We start from the raw sequence: 13,071 nt of genomic DNA on the forward strand, positions 1-13,071 counted from the left end.
AGAGTTCTGTCGTGCAGTGCTTCTGTCTTTGCTTGCAAAGCTCATGCCTCTGCACTAGTGGCCAGATTTGTCAATTAATAGAAGAATTTATTTTGGAAGAGAACTCTGGAGATTGTCTGGGCCAGCTAGTTTGAAGTTCAAGCCAGCTCCTTCATCCCTTTATTTTGCATGGTCTCGAATAGCATTCATTGCTCACAATACTCATCTAATGCTTACCTGCAACTGTCAGTCTTCTGTAAATGTAAAACTTAGACTTATCCAGTATAATTCCAGAACACGTTCTTGAATTTCAGTAAATCTTGAGCATGCTGAAACCAACTGACTGGTAACTGAATTCCTTGAATAATTTTGAACAACTGAGCATTTGAGTTGCTCTGCACTAGGAATACTGACTGGACACAAGAGTGTATGCTGTGTTCAAAGCCATGTTATTCGTGCTTTTCCCGAAGTGTGTTTATTCCAGTAGACACTGAGTCACCATTGCTAAACCTCTACGAAACCATTCTTTACAGGGGCTGTGGGCAACAGGTAGACTTCCCACCTCTGCCTCTCCCAGCTGACAGTTCTCAATTGCTGATGCTAGGCGCTTGGTGCTAATGTCGATGGGGCTTAACCATATGATCTCGCTCTGACTTTCTCTCGCAGTGTTGAAAAATGTTGTCCCGTCTGCACTAGCAGCTAACTGATCTGAACCCATTGTTGACAGCCACCATCATCAACAGGTCATTTTCCCTCTGCGAGTGTGGCTGTTGATTATGTATCGTAGATCCAAGTGGAAGTGCGGTTACAATCTCACGGTTCTTGGACACGGTGAGTGTACATCTACGCGGTTGCTGTAAGAGAACAAACTTTCCTACTTGCACCTGAACTTCTTCTCTAGATGAAAAATTTGAAGAGAAAACTCAGTAAGTACTTCTAGGATTCCCTTAAAATAGACCTTTTACTTACCTCTTTAAGATTTTGGTTGAAATTAGTTGCCGGAAATACAAGTGTAGAACAATACAAACTATTAGTACTGTCTTGCCATTACTGTCCGTAACAGTATTTGTTCTCTAAACGTTGTCCTTTTTTTTTTTTAAAAAAGTGGAGAGAGAATGCTTTAAGTTGGTCATTGGACAGCATCTCTCTATGGCAAGCACCCCCAGCCTCTATAAAACTGCAGGTGATTACATTGGAGAGAGGCCTCCTAAGCTGTGCCAAATTGTACTTTCTCATGCTCTGATGTTGGATTTCTACTGAAGGTTGTTTCCAGAGGCTCTGAGCTGATACAGTATTTACTGCCTGCTGAGAGCCATGCCTTCTCCCTCTTATCTCCCTGGCCTGTGCACACAGATAACCGCCCTTCCCCAGGTCGGAGTTGTGCAGCCCTGCACCCTTCTTTACTCCAGACCTGCTGACCAGAGTTTTTCCACAAGCTGACCTTTCTCACTAACTTGAGAGAAACATATTTAATTGCAGGAGTTTTCTAAGAGGTTCAGGGAGCTGTGTCTTTAAGTTTTGTCATTAGACTGACTATATACCCTTCTGATGTGCTAGCCTTAAAATTCTTGCGTTGCTTTCTGTGGTTTTGTCTGTGAATGTATCTGTGGCTTATTTATTTTCCTTAGCCCTCTGGTTTGGGGACAACTGCTGCCTCCTCACGCTAGTGCTTGCACCAAAATAGTAATGTGGTGGTGTGAGAACAGCAACTTTTCCTTGCTTGGACCAGTTTTCATACCAAGTTAATGCTGGTGAAATTGAGAGTACAACCTCAAGTACAATGGGTGTGATTAATAGTGAGAAGTCTTTTGGCATGTAACTGAAAATGTTTACGGTTTTGTTACATCTCAGGGGATTGGAGCAAATAGGCATGAGATGCTAATCATAATAATGTTTTTTCATGATCAAATGTATTGGTACTTCAATGGCTGCTATTTTTGTTTCACCTGCCAAGTCCTAAAAGTGGTTATGAGCAGTCAGTCAGTATTGGTGGTTAACAGCCCAAAACATTTTAAGTATAGAAAATGCCACTTACTTGTTTCACATGAGTTTGCTGACTTGAATTCATGCTGCGTATTTGTTTTAGTTTCTGATCAGCTGTGTATTCCACTGTGCCTCTTGATTTTCTGTCAAGTTTCTATCATAAGTGAATTCTTATTTCAAAATTACTTAACTCTGCCAGTGCATTTCAAGGTGAAGCTCAACAGATAGTACAGCATGGTCTAGAGCTTTAATAGTAGTGTAGCTGTCAGAGCTTTGTTGTATCAGCTCAAGAGTCTCGTCCGTTAGGAAGAAGTTTCTATCTCATGAAATACGGTGGGTCAGAGAAGACTTACCACGTTCAAGTACTTGTGTATAAACCGGAGTACTTGCAACAGACTTAGTAAAAGCGTCGTTCCTTAAGAGTTGTGTAACACAACTGGTGGCTTGCAAAGCTGGAAGGTACCTGGTATTTGAGTGCTTCATCTCTTCAGACAAACAGTACACAACTTAAATGCTATAACTGACATTAAGCATTGTGTCTGACAGTGCTGTAACTACTCTAAAGGTCTGGGGCTTATCCAAAATCAGAGTGGTGAATTAAATTACACATCCAGCCTAGGTCTGCTCTAGTACAGTCTTGCTTAGGTAGGCTGATAGTGATCTTGCTTAGGCTAGTTAATTCAGTTGCCTTCAATGCAGCTGAATCCTTACTTGCACCTGCATAATTGGGTATCAGGTTTGGCGAGGTGACCTGGTAGATGAACAAAACCGGAGTTTGGACTTTAGTTTCTTTTCCTTGCTAAGTATGCTTTTACTCTTGTCTTGTACAGTATGCCTTGAAACTGAGTCCTGCTGCTAAATACAACTGATCGTCTGTTAAACAGATGAGCTACAAAGCTCAGTTTTAGTTTTGCGAAACACTGTGAAGGCTTAATATGATAATAAAAAGAGAGAGAACACAGTCTGTTGTACATTACTGTGCCAGGAAATAATCCTTCCTCCCTGACCAGTTCCTTAGCTGTTCCAGCCACAGTATGATGTAGTTTTATTTTTTTAACAATGGCTTTATTTAGATTATCCTTCTAACTAATGGTTTTGGCACGCTTTAAAAAGACATTTAAGGAAGAGGATCTTGTTGCAGTATTCCAATCTGGGCTAAACTTGTAGGTTGCAAGTGTTTTTATTTTCTTTTAAATTTAATTAGAGATTCTTCGTTTGTGCCGCAGTAAAAAGCATCTTTGGAGCACCTTAAGTTTGCAGGCAGTTATCTGAAAGGTTGGAGTTTTGTGAAAGGCTCCAGTCTTCTGTACGCTGGAGTTGTTTTAGATTACCTTGTGCATATTTGGTCGGAAAGAGATTCCATGTTGCTTGTGATTAACAAGAAAGCTTTTCTTATGATCTTTGATTTCAGTTGGCTGCCACTTCACTGGAAGTTTTGATTGTGATATTTCAATGCCCCTTTGTGTTAGGTCTTCTGCTATCTTTGCTTAACTTCTGTATTCTGGACCTTTGTTTTTGCAGGTAAAGACAAGTCCTGCTGCTTCAGTGTATACAACTGTAGTGGTATTGTTTTGGGGGTGGGGAGCATTGCAGCCTTTCTTTTTCTTTTTATCCATTTTTTACGTTTTAGGTAGACTTCTATATCAAAAGTTAAGGAATAAGCACCATGCTATAACTTTGGGAAACATAGATATTTAAATCTATTAATAAAAAAATGATTAAGTAACTTGTGAGGATGTTGGGATGGAAAGCACATTTATTGTGATTGTATTAACCTCTTCATTTTGCTGAGGGAGGCAGGGTGACCTGAAAAGACAGGTCTAGATCTAAAAAGAAGCCCAGTAATTCCTAAACTCGCACCCTTTAGTGTTAGGCTCAGTCCTGTCCTTAAAGGAAGGACCTAGGAGTCCGTCCAACACACGGTTGCTCCCACAATTGGACTTTCGCAAATCCCAATCCAGCAAATACAAGCACGCTTAGTTTTAATACAAGAAGCAGTAAAAACCAGCTCTCTGTCACACCACTGGGAACGTGCAGTAGTTCTCAGAAGGGGCGCTTTGCTCCGCGGGCGCTGAGCAATAACTCGTGGCTCTTGTCGGGCAAGTTTCAGGGCTGAAGCTGTGTCAACAGTTGCACTCCTGTGTTGTGGCTATGATGTTTGTATCCTTCTCTTAAGTAATTAAAAAAACCCCACCTTGCTTCTAATATGAGTTAGGTACTAAACTTTGTTAGGTTTTAAGTATGATGAAAATTATATAGCTGTATATCTACTGTTACTGATACAAGTTCTTTCCCACCATGTTATTAAACTGTACTTTCAAATGTAAAAGCTTAGGTCACAGATTGGTTTTAAAGTGAAGACTTTTTTTAGAAGATAGGGGTTTTTCTTTTTGCCTGGGTTTATTGTTTATTTGGTTTTTTGGGTTTTTTTTGTTTTTCTGCAATTAAAATGAAGTGCCTCCCTTCTAACAAGGAAAAAAACCTCAGTCATCTTGAAGGTGGTTACTAAAAGAAAAATGCTCCACCTCAGAGACTAATAAAATTATCGGAGCTGGTACACTCCTTGTTGTGTTGGTTTGGTAACGTTCTGTAATGTTGATAGCATTTCGGAGTTGTTTGGTGCCACTGACCCCACATCTTTTTGTCCTAGCAGTCTTGCTTACAGATAAGGAATAAGTATTATAAGAGAGAGGCTAGAGGAGGGTGAGCTTGTGACAGTGCTGTGTTTATTTGTATAGTTCAGAGTTTATTTTGGGGATGTGTAATTCACACACTTCCATCAGTGTAATGCTAAAAGTACAGAATGACTTCAGAGTTTCAAGTACAACAGTGGCTGCGGAGCCAGGGAAAGTCTTTCCTTTATGTTTAGAGAATATATATTACTTCTACAGCTGGTGTTGAAGTTGCTGAAGTGAGACTGAGCATGCTTGAAAATTTATTTTTGAAATTCTAAATAAAATGCCTGCCACTAAGTTGCAATACGTGCTGCTAAAGGCAGTGACTTGCCTATTAGTTGTCTCAGCTGATCAGCCTCACGAACTCGCCTGATGCTTCATAAACTCATTCTGGTTGTTCAGTGTCAAATTGGCTGCAATGACTTTGCCATATTGGTAGTTCTTTAGTTTATTTAATGTGTCTGTTGTATAGTTAATTGCTTGAATGGACCTCCTTAAATAATTTTTTTTTTAACTTTGTATTTGCGTTGGTCCAGGAGCTTGCATGTGGTCAGCCATCTCTGCTGAGTCGGGGAAATAACTTCTTAACGCTTGCCAGCGTGGTTGCCTGTTGGTAACCTCTGCAGCTGTACGGCATCCTTTTGCTCCGCAGACGGGTGATGTGAGACGTCCTTAAGCAGGAGGGTAACTAATGACAAGCAGCAAATTGAATGTGAGCAGGACTTCTGCAAACCTTTATGAATGCGTGTGAACGAGGCACCGCTGTGCTCAGTATGAGCAGCTCTTAATAATTTAAAGAAATGTTAATAAACGCTGTCAGTCCTGAGAGAGCCAGTCTGCCCCTAAAAACTTGCAAAGATTACTTCTGAAGAGCCAGATTTCTTGGAATGAATCAGTCTGCACTGAAATGCTGACTAAAAAGGGCAAGGGAAACAGCTCCTCCATACTAGATTATTACTGTTAACTTTGCTGTAATAGAAAAGCAGGACTTTTTCTGTTTTCCATGGTATGCAGAGGTGCACTTGAAGATAGCCAAACGGTAGTCTGTTGGTAGCCCCTATGGGTATCTGGAGTGCACACCGTGGGGTAAAGTGGAGGCTTCTCTCAACCTCTTTCTCAAGATTCAGAAAGGAAGAAGTCTGTGTTATATTAACCAGTCACTTTGGTTAATAAATAAGTGCATGCTGTAAATCATGCGAAATTGATTTCAAAACCGTGTAAAGTACTACTGTGTTCTGAATCGTCTGGTGCTGGTTAAAAATTACTTAGTCGTGGTGCTGTCAAAACAGTGACTTTGTGGCTGTATGCTCTTTTCGATATATTTGCCCAACGGTGTTTCCTATTTCCTGAATGGAAAAAATTTTCCTTGGAGAGAAAATGAGTAATTCTTTACAGCTTAAAGCCTGCCTCTCAATGCGTGCAGGTACAAAGTGCAAAGAGAAGGTAATTGCTAGAAGTGAGTTTGCAAGTGTTCAGATACTGTTGCATTTATCTTTGCATGTCAGAGAAATGCCTGAAACGGGAAAGAAATGTAAATCTTCTTTCGTGTGTGTGCTAATTCAAAACTAGCCCAATCTGTAACTGCTCAACTACACTTGGTTTTGAGGCTTCTGCAGGTAACTTTGAAATATAAGCAGGTCTCGACAGCTCCATCTCCATGGTTGAGGTACCCTATCCTTGGCTTTTTTTAGTGAGAAAGTTTTTGGCACAATAATGCCAAATGTCGTATGCGACGAGAGCCAAGCCTACCTACCAACTCCCTGCTTATACCTGTAAACAAGAAACTGCATTCCTGTCTCAACCGAGGAGTAAAATTTAGGGATGGCATCCCCAGCACTGAATTCTTACCACTCTTTGGGAATGACCTTTTTGTTGTTAGGTGCTAGTTAGTGCCTGCACAGAGGTAAAGTGCAACTGCCCGTTTATTTTTATAAGCGACAAACCTCTTATCCAAATTGGATTAGAAGTGTAGGAAGTAAAGTATTGCTCTTCTGTAGATATGCTAAATCATGTATTGCCCATGGGATTGTAAAGGAAAGAAAAAGATATAGTTGAATAGCATGGGATTTTTTTCTCTGAGCAGTAACACACTGGGAACAGGTGGGTGATCTAACAGGAGGAGGTGGAGGAGATACTTGAACTTTGTCCTGTTTGAATTCCTGGCTGTAGGAGGCAATTAGCATAGAAACTTCAATGTGCAAAGTTAGTTTTGTGTTTATGTATAAATACATGTTGTGTTAGCATAAAAGCCGGTTCACCTTACTCACTAAGAGACAACTTTTAATGTATCTGGAGATATTTCAATATACTTCTATTGGAAACCTATTGCATATGCAAAGTAATCAATTCTTGTACTCTTGAGTTGTTGCCTAAAGTAACCTTTGTTCTGTACCTGAGCTCATACAACACTATTTAAAATATTCCTAAAAATACATGCTTGGATGTCAGAAATACAGGAAACTGAGGCACTGAACTAGCCATTTACGCATAGGGCTGTAATATATTCTATCAGGCCACTGTAAAAACCTGACACTTGGCTTGCAGAGAGTAGGCAGACCTCTGACAGCTATCCAGAGGTATGTAGGTCATACGCTTTTATATGTAAATGCTGGAGGTGATACCTTTAGAAAGGGCCAGGTTTTGTACCTTATGTAAAGACTGTCCAGAGTTTGAAGTTAGGAGGAGGAGGAATACAGTAAGGTGGTACGTTTATGAGCAGTGACTTACAAAATACTCGGGTACGAACTGCAGACTTGGGACATTCACAGGCAGAGGTGAGGAGAGCAGTGGGGAGGTTATCCAGCACTTTTTCTACTGGAATGGCAGATGATGACAGTCGAAATGGTGAGCGTCAAGAGCGTAATAACAGTGTGGTGAGGAATTTGGGATAAAGCAGAGGGAAACTCTATTGGATAAACCTGGCTTTTGTGCTTCATGAGCTCTCTGAGCAAAAGGTACTTGCCTTATTTTAAGATAACCATTTGTGTGGTGTGGGAGTTGAATAGAAACTGTACTGAATGGTTTCTAAACTTTGTCCCTGTTAAGATTTCCCCCCTCCCTGGATGTGAGTGTGGGGAGCCAGCCAGTTATAGCTGGATTTCTATAACTGAGTACTTTTTCTGTCCTTTTTTTGCTGATCTATGTGAAATATTTTTCATCGCTGAAAGTGAAGCAAAGAGGTGTTAATACTTCTAGTGACTCTCTGTCTTAACTTTCTCTCAAGAAGTCCATGGTCAAACTCTCCAGCTTTGTGGGAATGAAAACTTTCAGGTAATGCAGGTTCAGCTAGTTCTACTGGAAGGTGCCTTAAAAGTTTTGCAAGCAGGAAGACTTAAGTTTTGGAAATGAATCCAAATTGGGCCTCCCTTTCTTTATTTAGGGGAAACCATAGTACCTGAAGCTCAGTGAATATGAGTTCTGCTGTTCAAAGAACGCAGACCTACAGCTAAAAAGTTCTTTGAGGAAGTGCTTGTGCATAGCCTAGGTTAATGGAACTTGCAGATACGGTATTTGGCTTGCAGAGTTTTCAAGATCCAGAAATGTTCCTGGAGAACTAAAAAAAAAAAAACCAAAACAAACAAAAAAACCAACACCCAAAAAACAAACCAAAAAAAAAACCAACACCAAAACAAAACAAAAACACAAAAAACCCCAACACCCAAAAAACTTTCACAATAGCAGTTTCCAGCTACCTGGGAAACCTCAAGTTTACTGTCTTGGAAAGAAGCCTGGTGCAACGACATCTGTGTGTTTCTGACTTAGCAGATGGCTTACATCAGTTTCACCTTTTGGGAAATGAGTGTGTTTTCTCCAGAATGATGCCTTACCTATCATCGTTTCAGCCTTGGATTTTTAGGAATCCAGCATGTCTTGATGCTTCAGGCTATTCTTGAGAAGCCAGGCTAAGGACCATCTTAAGAGCAGCTCAGTTTCTGAATGTCTTGGGTAACGATTGCTGTGAAATAGTTCTGTAGTGTCAGTGCTGAACTGCTTATTGGGACACATGTCTCTTGTAAAGCTGTTGTGAAACCCAGGGTATGCTGTGGGTCTCACCCTTTCAAGTTTGCAATCAGCCCAAACAATCTTTGGTGTGGCTACAGCAAGCTCTCTGCAGTAATTTTTGCTAATTGTTTTATTTTAAGCAAATGTTGAATCAAACGGTCATAGGAAGGCTGTGAGCAAACGTGAAGCTCCAGACTGGTCTGCAAGACTACCTGTCGTCTGCAGCTCTTCAGCATTCAGTAAGCCTTTCCTGTTTCCCGAGGGAATGCGTGTCTTGAGAGGCTATTTCATACTTAAAGCTCCCAGTCTCTTACAGTAAGAGTTCGATACCTGGGAAGCCAACTCCTGCTTTGAGCAGGAGGGTGGACTAAATGACCTCCTCAACTATCCTGTGATTCTGTGAAGTCCCTTATGAGGAAAGGAGTTGACTCAGCCTCTTGGAAACACACGAGGACTTAAGAGTCAGTAGTCCTGCTGTCCTGTAGGTATTTCTTTGTTCCTGTGTGAGATTCCTTCAACTCATAGTAAGGTTAACTATGAAACAATGTTCTCAGTCCAAAGATCAGAGATCTTGCCTGAGCTTTTCTTGATGGAGTCTCTCCCCTAGGAAGCTGAAAATACTGCGTTGGTACAGTGTGCCTACTAAAGCAGAGATCAAACTGAAGACAGAGGGCCAGTTGTTTTTCTCCGTCTGCAGGAGGGGATATATATTGATGGTAGCACGCTGTTCATGAGTAGAAGGGCTTCCCTGGTGTACCTGAGGAGCAGGCACACAAAGATCTAAGGGTGAAATAGGACTTCGTAAGAAATGCTCGTTAGGTTTGTCTGATGGCAAAGTATGAGTCGTGTCATGGGAAGTGCGTCTCTGCAGCATGATGATTTGTTGCCTCTCTGTAACTAGGCTACTGCAGCTTCAGCGACGAATTGCTCCACAGTTGCCTAAGGATCACCATGGTTGTCGGATGACAGATGTTTTAGAGTTGGCAAATCCCTTTGAAGGCGAATTTGCTGTGCCTTAAGAACTTGAGATTCTACTTAGGTCTTTTACTCGGCTGTCCTGCAAATCTAACTAGCCTCTTCTACCCCTTCCAGAAGTGGTCAGTGTGGAAGAGTTCATAAAGTACCATCTACCCTTCGTGTTCCAGAAACGTGAGATGCAGAAAAGTGTTCTTTTCTGAAAGCTGTAGCTATATAACAATGGACCTTTGTTTGCTCAGCCCTTGCAAGAATTTTCTTACTTCTTGCCACAAGGCACCACACAGTAGGGCAGGGGATTAGGTCATTTCCTTCCCTCCTCCTCTTCCTGCAGATTATTTGATTAACATTTCTATTGTATACTCTAATTAGCATGTTCTTGGCTTCAGGATGCTCTCCCGCCCCTACTCCCCCCCATAATCTCCTTAAAACACTGTAGTGTGACTTTATTAACTGTATAACATGGGAACTCCTTGCACAAAGATTACATGTGACATAACGCAATGAAAGATTAATGGGGCTGGCAAGTCAGTAACCTTCCCTCCTTTCTTCTTCCCCCGTGCACCTGGGGTTAGACTTCTGGGAACCCCCTAACAGTGTTAATGCTTTGCAATGCATGAAATGTTTGTCTTTTTTGGGTATCGTTGGCTTTGATCAGAGTTCAGCCACTGACTTTGTGGGAAACAGAGTTAAGGTGGTGTATAGTGCACGTTCAGCCTTCAGTATTGAGTGTACAAATGTACTTCCCCGTGGGGACCGTTACAGATCCTGGTCTTCCACGGGTTTATTCTCTTTTTTTTTTTCCCCAGTGTTTCCTTCAGTCTCCATTCCTCTGTACCCTGTGTGCAGCAATTTCAAGCACTTAATGCTCTGTGAGGTTTTTATTCTGCTCCCTGTCTCTTTTGTAAAACAAAGTTATCAACAGACATCTTTAAAATGTCTGTATTGAAATTTAGCAGTAATATACTGATGAGGTTAACTCTAGGATGAAGAGTTTGCCGTCCAGGCTTCTCAGCTGTCTGCACGCTAGAGGACGTAGCGTTGCCATTTGCCCGTATCTGCAAGGCTGTCTTTTTAAGTGATGTAGCTAGAAATGCATTCCTTTTCAAAGCTTATTTTGAATGTCATGTGAAATCATGTAATTATATCAAACTGTACAGCATCTGCTCATGAGTCAGATAGAAGAACATGACGATACAGCCCTTTATTTCTTTAACAACTTCAAGGAAAGAACCTCCCCTGCAGTTAAGCATCACTTCATGAAATTAGCAGTGATATCTTGGGCTACAGATGTCGTTGTTTTAGTCTGGCATGGTCGGCAGCATCTCCGCTCCAGGAAAAATCAGATAGCTTGTCTAGCAACAGCACACTTGAGGCATTTGCTTCCAGTCCTCAAGGGAGAGCACGGTTCTTGTGTGGAGTGGAAATCATTAAACCCTCCTCTTAATAAGTGAAGGGCAATGTTGATGCAAGAACAGATGAGTAGAGCATGGCTGTGGGTAAACATGGGGAGGGAAACAAAGTGGTTCAAACTCTGTAGGGTGAGGTTCAGAGGCAGCCACATGGCAGTGTGGCTAGGGACAAAATAAACCCTCCAAAAACCTGCCTTAAGGTGGGGCATGATTAGCTATGAAAAGGGGACTATGTGATGTATTTGCCTGGTAGCAGAAGGCTGTGCTCCGGTACGCCGTGGGTCACTAATATGAAGGCAGGTGGGGTGTGGAGATAAGGATTGTTATCTGTGGGAGGCTGGGCTGGGCAGTAGAAGACATGTCCACATGTCTGTAGCTTCTTATGTGGCTGTAGCATAAAGTAATCCACAGGTTTATTAATCTGAACTCTGAACAGTGGCATCTGTAAAGTGAGAAGATAAAAGAGCTCTAGAAGCAAATTAGCCTTAAGTTCTGCTTTTCAGAATGAACACTTTAGAAACAGTACAACTCAAGTGTCGCGGCTTGTGTGGGAAAAGTGATGTGACCTAGAAGTGGTCATACCAATGTAACTTATCGCTACAGTTAAATACCTGAATACAGAGCACTTTCTCTACTCTTGTTGCCATATCTGTGTGTTAAGTGATACTAATACAGTCCTGATGTGGTTTTCTTTTTTAAACTTTTTTTAAAAAAAACCTTAGCCCTGATTAAAAGAGTATTAAAGCTGCCAACCTTGTATAGACCAGGACAGAGTATAAAATACTTGAAGGTGATGGGGGAGTTGGGATGGATGACTCTTCCACCTCACTAAAAAGTGCCGTTTTAAGGTTCTGCAAGTTATGAGTGGAAAAGCTATGTTTATGTGCCGGTAGCATGAGGCTGTTGATTTTTGGCAGGGAGGAGGGCTCAACTTTAATCTCAAAATGTGGCTTGATGAGTCTGTGGCTTTACTGATGAGATTGATTCAGAAGGTTCCTATCCCCTCACTTGCATTGGTACAGTGGGTTTACAGAGTAAACCCACAAACAGATAAGCAAAATAATTTGGGTTAAAATAGTTGGGGTTTGTGTGTTGGTTTGGTTTTCCCCTAAGCCCTTTACCAGTTTATTAATCTGATGGCTGTGATAATGACCATGCCATCTCAGATCAGTATTCAGCAGCGTGTTTTTTTTGGTGGCCAGAAGAAGAGTGGGAACAAGGGAGCACCTGTACATCACTGTTTCTCCAAGCACTTCGCGGTGCTCAGCAGCTGTGGCTCGATCACTTCTGTGGAGCAAAGGGATATCTTTGTGCTTAGTAGATGGGCGGACACTATGGTAGTGTCTTTCAGCCTATGTATAGTTTTATTATCCAGAATATCCTATGGCAGGGTGTTCTGCAGTTCAGTTTTTCGGGTAGGTGACAAGATCCTGTACCAGGACAGTCTTACAGTATTACTTAAGGGAAGGCTGGCTGTGGAGTACAGGTTGAGGAGAGAGAAAACAGGTACGTGTTCATCTTGTTCTCAGCAGTGAAGCTGACTCACGTGGAGTTGCAGCTGGTGCTGTGTTGTGGCGTTATGCAGAAAAAGCTTGTTCGACGGTGCTCAGCTTTGAGTGCTGCTGAGTAGGGCGCTTGCCCTTCTCGCCTTCAGTTCTGTTGGTACGACTGCATGGCCATGCCGTGAGCTGAACTGGGAAATGGATCCGGCTGAAAAACAACCGAGCGGGTAAACCAACTTTTAAAAACATGAACAGATCAGGGAAACCAGTCCGTAAAGTTGTACTTGCAAAATTGAGGTGGCGCGGCAAGGAAGGAGCCGCAGAAATAGGAGCAATAGTCACCTGTAGAACTTGGGAGATGTCAGATGTCAGCCTATGTATGCATCGCTTGAGCCAGGGTAACCGTGCACACCTTCTTGGCCCACTACAGCTGTGATGTAAAACTCCACATAAAGGTTAAGCTCCTGCGTCATACCGTGCTTGCAGCAGCCTCGGAGCATTTGTATGATCAACTCTGAGAGGTGGTAACTTGGAAGCTGTAGT

This window comes from Cariama cristata, unplaced genomic scaffold (assembly GCF_000690535.1).
Source record: "Cariama cristata isolate BGI_N322 unplaced genomic scaffold, ASM69053v1 scaffold8225, whole genome shotgun sequence".
In the NCBI taxonomy this organism is placed as follows: domain Eukaryota; kingdom Metazoa; phylum Chordata; class Aves; order Cariamiformes; family Cariamidae; genus Cariama; species Cariama cristata.